This window comes from Piliocolobus tephrosceles, unplaced genomic scaffold, assembly GCF_002776525.5.
Source record: "Piliocolobus tephrosceles isolate RC106 unplaced genomic scaffold, ASM277652v3 unscaffolded_33278, whole genome shotgun sequence".
Taxonomy (NCBI): domain Eukaryota; kingdom Metazoa; phylum Chordata; class Mammalia; order Primates; family Cercopithecidae; genus Piliocolobus; species Piliocolobus tephrosceles.
In genome coordinates, this window is record NW_022316841.1 from 2,337 (window position 1) to 12,932 (window position 10,596).

The 10,596-nt window shown below is 44.6% G+C and overlaps 1 pseudogene; it reads right to left on the reverse strand.

Annotated features, from left to right (window-relative positions):
• Window positions 1-510: 510 nt before the first annotated feature.
• LOC113222673 lies at window positions 511-1,162 on the reverse strand (annotated as a pseudogene).
• Window positions 1,163-10,596: the final 9,434 nt, after the last annotated feature.

The following is a 10,596-nucleotide window of genomic DNA, read 5'->3' on the forward strand; positions in this document are numbered from 1 at the left end:
TTTTTTTTTTTTTTTTTTTGTATTTTTTAGTAGAGACGGGGTTTCACAGTATTAGCCAGGATGGTCTCGATCTCCTGACCTCGTGATCCACCCGTCTCGGCCTCCCAAAGTGCTGGGATTACAGGCTTGAGCCACCGCGCCTGGCCCACATTAATAATTTTTAAAAATTGTATCTTAAAATGCTGCATGGCACAAAGCTGTAGTATATAAAGTATTGGTAGGTACAAAGGGAAAAGTCTGTACAATTTTTAGCAAAAATGCTTTTGCAGAAAAGCAAATTAAAATAATGCAAACAGAATACCGAGGTGACTACGGCTAGACATCAGAGCTACAACTTCTCATATCTGTGTCAGAAAATCCTGTTTATCCAGAATAGACTAAAATTTCAGGACAAAACATGGACTTTTTAACAGTTCTTACTTTACCCATTTTAAATTCTTTTTATCTCCCCCACCACGCAGTTCAGTAATTCAGCAAGATCCAGCAGAAAGAGGACTACCTTAAAATTGGCTATTTAATGTTTCTTCCTATGGTGAGACTGTCATGGAGCCTGGACATTGCAGGCTCATGCATCCATGACCAGTGTCCCACTGGGGTCAAAACTCAGCAATAGACTTGGTGAACTTAGCTTCCCGCTGCTGTTTTATTCTCCTACTGATGAAGGTCAGCTTCAGGGTGTATTTGCCATCAAACCTTTTAAGACTGGAGGGCAGCTCCCAAATATCACCAGAATCCACGCCTGTAGGCTCTTTTCTGTGGGCCATGAGAAAGATGATCTCCTCAGATGAGGTCTAAATGGTCAGAATTCCCATCATCACAGAAGAGGATATGACGCACAAAGCCAAAATGGGCTTGGACTCTGGAAAGGGATGCGTATAATCCCAAGTTACAGCCACTATGGCAAAGCAACAGGAGATTGTATAGATAGTGAGGTGACCATCGATTAGACAAAAATTCTCCACATATTTGTATTTTTCCAGAAGTGCCTTTTTGGCAGAATCATCCAGTTTTTCACAGCTGATCCATCCCACTTGTCAATTTTCACAGGCATATCATCTGTCTTCCACTTACCCAACATGCAGCTACGGCCTCTGCCTGTCCCGCAGCTGGAACCCCCGCCAGCCCCACCACTGCCTCCACCACTGCGGCGCCTCCCGCCCATGCAGCTGCTGCCGCCATCTCGTCCGCCTCCGCGTCTCCCTCCATAGGATATCTTTGGGGTCTTCTGTTAGGCAATGTTTTCTTTGATAGATACCAAAAACATTATTTCCGGAAAAATGAATGAATTTGACTTTAAGCATCTAAAAATTTCCCTTCAATTGACACCATTAAGAGAATGAAAATATAAGCCACAGACTAAAATAAAATATTTACAAGTCATATACTTGTATCCAGAATATTTAAAGAATTTTCAAAACTAGTAACAAGAAAACTCTGTTTTTAATTGAGCAAAAGATTTGAACACAAAACTTCCCCAAGGCTGTAATACGAATGACAAAGCACATGGTGCTCAACATCATTTGCCATCAGGGATCCACAAGCAAAAACCACAATAAGATAGCATGGCACCCATGTTAGAAAGGCTACAATAAAAAATGATTTGCAATGTAAACCAGGCACAGTGGCTCACACCTGAAATCCCAGTACTTTGGGAGTCCAAGGAGGCAGAAGGATTGTTTGAGGCCAGGAGTTTGAGACCAGGCTGGGCAACCTATGTCTAAAAAAAATAGTTTTTAAAAAGATGAACAACACCAGGTGTTGGTGAAGAAGTGGGAGAACTGGAAGTCTCATCCATTGCTAATGAGGATGAAAGATGATGCCATGTGCCACATCACCAAGCAGTTTGGCAAACCTTCTGATGCTGAGTAGGTACTTATGATATGACCCAGTGCTCTCACTCCCCAATTCTTACCCAAGAGCAATGAAAGCAAGACTCTGTCTCTAAAAAAAAATTAAAAAGAAGATGAGTAATACCAAGTGTTGGTGAAGAGGTGGGAGAATTGGAAGTCTCATCCATTGCTCATGGGGATGAAAGATGATGCCACATCGGTAGGCACTCTGGCAAAGCTTCAGATGCTGAGCATATACTTATCATATGACCCAGCACTCCCACTCCCAGGTTCTTACCCAAGAGCACCGAAAACAACGTGTGTGCACATGTAGCAGGTTGTTTTTCTTTGCTAGAGATTCCACAAGCAGGAACCACACATGGGGTGTTGGAACAAGAAATGTATTTTCTCACATATCTGGAAGCTGGAAGTCCCAGAGCACAGTGTCTGCAGGGTTGGTTTCTCCCAAGGCCTCTCTCCTTGCCTTGTAGACGGCCACCTGTTCTCTGCGTCCTCCCACAGTCTTCCCTCTGTTTGTGTCTCTGTCATAATCTCTGCTTCTTATAAGGACACCAGTCACTCTGGATTAGGGTTTACCCTGATAGCCTCATCTAACATCAGTTACCTCTTTCAAGACCCTGTCTCCACATATAGTCACATTCTCAGATACTGGGTGTCAGGATGTCAACCTATGAATTTGGAGGAAGATACAGTTCAGCCCATAATACAAGAATTGGGAGGAAGGGTGATGTCCCACTACTGAGATCCTGTTCCATGTCCAGGCATCCTTAATGCACCGTTACTCAGAACTGACTAGTAATGAAGTTGAATTTTGTTTGAGAATAAGTTGAATGTCAACAAGGTCTTTGTTCGTCCTATGAATTGTGCTTCACTTTTCCACAGGAAGCAGATGATGCCCCGAGTCCATCTTCACTTGGGTAAGTTTGTAAATTTAATGGGAATATTTTATCTGTCTGTAACATGGTTGTACCCTTGCCTTAACTCGAATTACTTAGGAAAATACGTCCTCTATTTAATGTCTTCAAAGAAACTGATGACATAATGGAAAGTAGAAATGTTTCACTTAACATTTATAGCCATTCATGTAGTGTATTGCACTTACCTTACTTGAAAAAAATTATAGAATTCTTCATAAATAACATTTGAACGTATGCACAAAAATAAGGCCAAGTGTAGTTATTTTCTTTCTTTAAACACATGTAATGTTGTGAGCCTGAATGTCTTTTAATGTTTCTAATAGTGATTCATTGAGAATTAGGTCTTGTCGTTTCAACTCTAAATATATCCACTAATGACAGCTCTGCCCCAACACTGCACAATTCCAGCCCAACTGCACGCCACTTTTTCACCCTCCAAACTACAAAAGCTGAAAGAGGACCGTTTTATAAAGAGGACCATGATCCAGTTTTAAGCATACGTTCTAAAGGGTACCCTGTTCCTTGATGAAATAAAATTGTGCAGCCATAACAAATGCGTATTCTTCCCAGAGAATCTCAATTACAGGATACACTTCTCACAGAACATAGAGTAATAGGAAATCTACTCAGACACGATGCTGAGTAAGTTATTTACTCTGTTTGCAATTTCATTTTCCTTTCCGTAAAATGTATAAGTTTATATTTTAAAAAGCAACTTTATACATGATTTCCCAGGGTTTCAGGGTTTAGATATTGCACTCCTACCCTCTACAATAAGTTTCATCCAGAGTCATTTAATACAGTCTAAAATGAAATGGAAAGATAAGAATCATTGTCTCAAAGCACTCCAGGTGCACAGACACAGGCATGCACGTGTGCATACACACACACACACTCGCACACAGTCAAATGCACACACACACTCTCTCACACTGGCACAGCCTTCTTCCTGCCCTCACATCACATCCCGGTCCCCACCCTGCCTGCCATACTCCTCCTGTCACTGCAGGGAGTCCCAGCTGACCCCACAGGGGAAACGCCCACTCCAGCCTGCACAGAACAGCCCTGTCCTCTACTCTGGGCACCCAGCAGCTGCAGCTGTCCTGGCCCAGGTCCTCTGGGGTCTCTGCCACCATTCCAGTAGGTCATGCTGCTGAGTGGGGCCAGATGGCCCAACCGTGGAGGGCCCAGTGGACATACGCCCAGAGGCAGGACCGACATTATTCAGGGAGGGTGTGTGAGGGAGGCTCCTCATGCTTGGAAGAAGGAGCACCCACACCTCATGGCTCAGAGCTGCTCGGGGTTCCTCTAGAGGCACCTGGGACCCCAGACTACTGAGGTCACCTGATGCCTCCTGGGTCTACCCCTCACAGATCAGTGCACCCAGCTGGCCTCATCCTCCCAACCCAGCTGCCCTGGATCATGGAGCAACATTTTTTAAATTATTTTTTATTATTTTTTTGAGACAGGGTCTTACTCTGTCACCCAGGCTGCAGTGCAGTGGCACAATCTCAGCTCACTACTACCTTTGCCACTTGGGTTCTCGCAATCCACCCACCTCAGCCTCTCAAGTAGCTGGGACCACAGGCTCATGCCACCACGCTGAGCCAACTTTCGTAGAGATGGGGTTTCACCATGTTGCCCAGGCTGGTCTCAAACTCCTGAGCTCAAGCGATTTGCCCGCCTCAGCCCCCTAAAGTGCTGGGACTACAGACATGAGCCACTGTGTCTGGCCATGGAGCAACATTTAGATAGGGGAGAATTTAATACCTAACTTATACTTAGAACTTATAACCTTATGACATGCTCATTGTATCAGTTTAAATACGATAGTACATAAATTAAAAATATTCTGCACCTCCCTTTCTGAATACCACCTCAAAATGCCATTTTAATAATAGAGGATAAATACATGTTTTTTCTCTATACGTATTCACTCACGTTGAGAGGTTACCGTACACCATATGAATCATTCTGCAGCTTCCTCTTTTGATTCCTTCAACAATATGGCATGGATTACGTGCATGACGTTTCATAGAGACATGTTTTCTTCTTGTCAGGAACTTCACCCTCTTTCATGATGTGCATATACCATGGCTTAGTCAACCGATGTTCGCTATAGGATATTAGGTTTATGACCAAGTTTAGGTTTTGCAAACAAAATTGCAAGAAGCACCTTTGTGCCAGTGTTGTCAGACACTGACAATATTGTTTTCTTTCTAATTGTTACTAATGACTCTGAACATACTGTCATTCTCTTTTTACTGTTTCACAGTTCCTCTTGTATGAATTAGCTTTTCAAATGTTTGCACACTTTTAAATGGAGTTGTTTGTATTGTCAGTATTAAGTGGTCTTTGCATGTTAGGGATAATACTTCTGTGATCGATGTGTTTCCAATGTATTTCTTTCAGTCTGTCTCTTAAAATTTTGTGTTTATCATGTCTTTTGCAATGTGAAGGTCATACATTTTTCTGAAGTCAAAGTTGTCAAATGTTCCTGTCTTCCTTTAAAAAGTGTTTCTTACTCCAGAGTTTTACAAATATCATCTAGAACTCTTTGCTGATATTTTCATAATTTTTCTCTTTTGGTTTTCCTTATGTTTTGATTTTCAAGCCATCCTGAACTTACTTTTGCATACAGGGAGAGAGCTAAGGTTACTTTATCTCAGAGACTTAACTAATGGTTACCACCTTGTTTATGAAACAATACACCTTTCCCATCTAATTCAAAGGCCCCCTTTTCCTAGTGCTTGCCATAAGCACTAGACTCAGAGCCGTTTCTACACGTTTATTTCTTTCTTGTTGATCTATGTCCTAAACCATGCTGTTTTAATTACTGGACCTTCCTGAGCTACACTTTAATGTCTGACAGGTACATTCTCAGGTTTTTTCATTTCTAAAAGTTCTGACAATTTTTAAACTTTAATTTTTTCATGTAAGTTTATTTAAAATTTATATGGAAAATACATTTTGTTTCAGTTCCAGGCAACCTGGAATTTGGAACAAAGTTGCGTTAAACATACACTTTATTTTGAGAGTGGCCCATGGTGTTTTCCCCACATCCCAATTCCACAGGGAGCCCCAGTAAGTCAGTCTCCCCCAGGTGAGCAGAGGACAGAAGTTCCTGCCTTGCTCTTCCTGAGTGCCCCAGAAGCTCTGCCCTTCGTGGAAACGCGCTGGGGGCAGTGCCAGAGTTCCAGGCCAGGGAAGGCCAGCTGGGTTCTGCAGCTCAAGAGGCAGGCAGCTTCCTGGGTCAGAGAAAGGCCGCCCAGGAGATGTGCCCCAGTCATCAGTTTCTCAAACCTGAAAATTGCTTAAGAGTTGTGCCTAGTTTCAGCAACCAAGGATTAAATATCACTTAGTGTGAAAATGCTCTTTCACACAACCCACTAATGTTTCTTCTAAATTGGTTTTCTTTGATTTAGTGAATCCAGGTTATGCTGAATTTTACTTCGAAGTATAGCCTGACTCTGGTTCTAATACTAGGTAAAAACTAAGACATTTTCTCTTTTATGCGTTTCTGGCAAGAATGATAGAAAATTGATTGTGACCAGGATTGTAAACTTTCACTTTGAAAAAATATATATGTTTTATCAGTACACATTCAAAATGGAAAACAAACAAACAAAAAAAAACAAAAAAAAATCAAAATGGAAAACAGGGAAGTTACAAAAATTCTTGGTATAAAAACCTAAGTCACTCACAGTCCTCCCACGCACCAATGGCTACTGCAGGCATTTTGATTGGCACCTCTTGCAGCTTCCCTTTTAACATTTTTTCTGTGTATGAGACCCATTTTCTAAATGAAATTATAATCATGTTATACACCTCTTTAGGACCTGCTTTTTAAACTCTACATTCTTCCGTTAAAATGTAAGATACTGATGGGCATAAACCACTCCATCTTTAAATCATACTCTTTGTTGGAAGCCATCTTCATTTCAATCAAGTCTTCTCCATAGGAGAATGAGCTAACCTCGCTTAATGTGAAAAGTGTTACACCAACACCACATAAGTTTACAAAGCCTCTAGATGCAACAGGCGATCACTTGCCATTAACCCTTTTTCTTCTCACAGAAAATGCTTCCAGGGTCACCTAACAGTTTGGATCCAGCTGGTCCACCTTATAGACTCCCTCACAGCCTTTTACTTCAGGCTCTGCCTGCTGGGCACTGGGCACGTTACAAACATCAGTTTCCAGCGGTCAGGGACTTTGTTTAAATCATGTCACGCTTTGCCACAGGGGGAAAATCCATTCATTAAGTGCCTGTGGGGTGTGATGTTGCTAATCACAAGTCTATTTTAGTGGGAAATGTGTAGGAATTTATAGTGTCTCTAGTGGTGGATATTAGACAAACTTATGGGGGATATTCTGGTCTGCATGTTTGCTGTGAGACGTTGAAGGGAATGGGTGGATTCAGGCTGACCAGCTGGAATGAAAGTGGGAACAGGGAGCAGGATTGCCCTTGTGAAGACCCTAATCCCCAGCGCCTCATTCAGTGGCTTGTATTAATTTTCCACTGGAGGCTGGAGCCGTTCCTTTGTATTATCCCACTAGCAAGCATCCAGGGTGCTTTCCATGTGAGACTCATGCCCAGGTGGTGTCTGTTGTGTAGTACATTCCGAGCACTCACACAACCTCCCAGGAGCTACCTGTTCCTGGGATCTGCTGGCAAGCAGAAACCATGGTAATGGTGCTTGCCGGAACTTGGGAGCCTTCATGGCCTGTTGTGAGCTCCTCCCCAAAGCGAGACTGTGCTTTGCTGACAGGTGGTCTTTCCTTCCTCCTGTGCTTCTTAGCAGAGGGGATCATGAGGAGCTCCTGTCTCCCTGCCAGGGCTTGAGCCTGAGTCCCGCCGCTGTTTGGCATCTAGAAAGGACCTCGCCATCTGGGGTATCCCCAGAGCTGCTGGCCTCTTCCCTCCAGTGAGCACCAAGCAGTCTTCCTCCACAGTGGAGGTTGCAACAATACTCTGAGTTGCTTGTTCGACTAATTGTAAGCATTCATTGGTGTTCTAGTCTGTTCCGCCTGTTCCACAGAAGTACCACGCACCAGGGGCTTAGGCAACAAACATGTATTTCTCACCATTCCAGAGCCTGGGAAGTCCCAGGTCACGGCACCAGCAGATCCGGTGTCTGGTGAGAGCCCCTTCCTGGTCCTCCGATGGCCCCCTCTGGTTGTCCTCACGCAGGGAGTCGAGAGTGAGGTCCGACTCGGATGCCTGTTCTAAAGACACTCACGAATCCTGTCATCGGGGTCCCTCGTTCGTGAGCTGACACCAAAGGCTCTGCTTTATGACACACAACCCTCGGGTTAGGACTTTAGCATGTGAATCTGGGGGACACAGGCACTCCGTCTGCAGGAAGGGTCCTGACGGGTGCTGCTTCAACACCATGAAAGGCAGGTGTGGAATAGAAGAAAAAGTCGGGACAGAAACTATTTTCAACTACGAAACACATATGTGTGTGTGTGACAGAAGCAGACAGAACACAAAAATAGGTGCTTTAGTACCGTGTGTGCATCTCAGCGAGGTGTGTGGATGTCTGCAACCAGTCTGAAATGAGGCAGACTGGGGCGATGGGTGGGCAGTTATGTGATGGGGCGGAGGACAATCGTTAGCCCTGGTCGCATCCAGGTGCTGGGTTCAGGTTTTTTTGTTTTTTGTTTTTTGTTTTTTTTCTGTAAAGCCTTTTCCAGTCTTGTTTATGTTTGAAATTTTAATAAAATGTTGGGAAAACTGTGCATAGAGGAGACAGGTGGGATTAAATAATGTGTGTGTGTGTGTTTGTGTGTGTCTAACTGATGGTCAAAAGATGGTGCATGTCAGGAGGCCTAGGCAGGCAGATCACAAGGTCAGGAGATCGAGACCATCCTGGCTAACACGGTGAAACCCTGTCTCTCCTAAAAATACAAAACATTAGCCTGCTTTGATGGCACCACCTGTAATCCTGTTACTTGGGAGGCTGAGGCAGGAGAATCTCTTGAACCCGGGAGGTGGAGGTTGTAGTGTGCCAAGATTGTGCCACTGCACTCCAGCCTAGGCAATGGAGCAAGACTACATCTCAAAATAAATTAATTAATTTTAAAAAAAGATGGAGTACGAGAGTGTGTTGGAGACACATTCAAATGTCCAAGGGGAACTGAGTGAGGGAGCCTGCAAGTGGGGCAGGGCTGGGAGCACTGAGGATGCAGCACAGGATGTGTGGGCAGGTCTGGGCTCACACCTAGAGGTCAGCTGGGGCAGAGCAGAGGAGCTCGGAGAGGAAAGGAGGGCAGAGGCAGCTACCATAGGGCTGTCTCTCTGCACTGAGAGCTGAGCACTCACACACCCAGCAAAGGGTATAAGGCTAAGGGTGCAGGTCCTCACAGATGGCCTGCGCGCTCCCTCCCAAGAGGCTGCGCAGCGAGAGGGAGGCTGCACAACTTGACCCCTCCCATCCCCATCAGGCTGCAGTGCCTAGTTTTCCTTCTGTGGCCCCAGAGATTCAGAAGGACCCACCTAAAGCTCTAAGGTTTGTCTTTCACTCCACTTAGGAGAGCCCCATTCTGACCATGGAAGGTCACACCCTGGCCCTTAACTCAAGTGGCCACAGTCACTGGGAGTCTGATGGGGACTGGCCTGCACCCCCAGACCCGGCCTGTGAGCTGCTTCTCTTACCTGCAGGCTCAGTCCAGGACCTGCATCTGATCCTGCTGCTCTGATATCCCCCAGAGGCGTCCCAGGCCCACCTCTCTCACTCTTTGCAGGAATCCAAAGCTCCTCTTAGCAGAGCGATCGGAAACTAATTGGCACCGTAACCTGCATTTGGACTTTGGCATCAGACAGACCTGGGTTCTAGGCCAGTGTGGAGATGCTGCTGGTTCTATAACCTCATAAATTTTTAATCTACTCTGAGTCCGTATTCCTCACAAGGATACGGGGGATATTCGTATCGCTTCCCAAGAAGGTCATGTGTGAACTCCTGGAGCTGTGAACGTCACTGCCAGGGTCTGGCGTAGCGAATGGTGGTTGCCTCTTTCCCCTTGTTTTGGATCCCAGGTGCCCAGAGTCACACTAATCCCAATCCTAGGTGGGAACACCGATTCATCCTTGATCTGAGTGACCTGCTTCCTTCACTGACTCTGTATTTTGTTTATTTATGATAATGGAGGAAGCACTGAAAACAAAAGCAGAGTCTGATGTCGTCTTTGTCTGCTGTCAGGGCCGCCATTCCGAGTCCTTGCACCCCGCTCATGTTTTTCATTCTCTTGCTTTCCTTTAAATTTTGTTCCTTACATGTATGTATATGTGTGTGTGTGTGTGTGTGTGTGTATGTATATATATATATAGAGAGAGAGAGAGAGAGAGATGTATAATATTCCTGAAGAGTACATACATGCAATACATTGGTAACTTTTTCTTTTTTTTTTTTTAACAGAAAGGACGTTGTGTGTATGTAATATCTGGAGTCTTTGGGGAATCACTTTTTTCACTTAATACTGAATTGCCAAGGTCCGTCCATACCGTGTGTCACTGTAGTCTGTTCGCGTTTGCTTCTGTGGCTGTTCCACCCCATACCGCACTTAATTACCCCCTCTGCTATGGTTGGGCATGGAGACGGTTTCCAATTTTTCACTACCCAGCTGTGCAGCTCAATCTTGACAGATCTCCTGTTGTACAGGTGCAACCATTTCTCCCGGGGCTATTCCTAGTGGTACAATTGCTAGAATGTCCAGCTCTCAGAGATAAGGCCACTGTTTTTTAAAGGTGTTGCACATGTTACACTCTCACAGCAGGGTATAAGAAGTCCTATTGCTTCGTGTCCTCTCCACACTTGGAATTGACAGT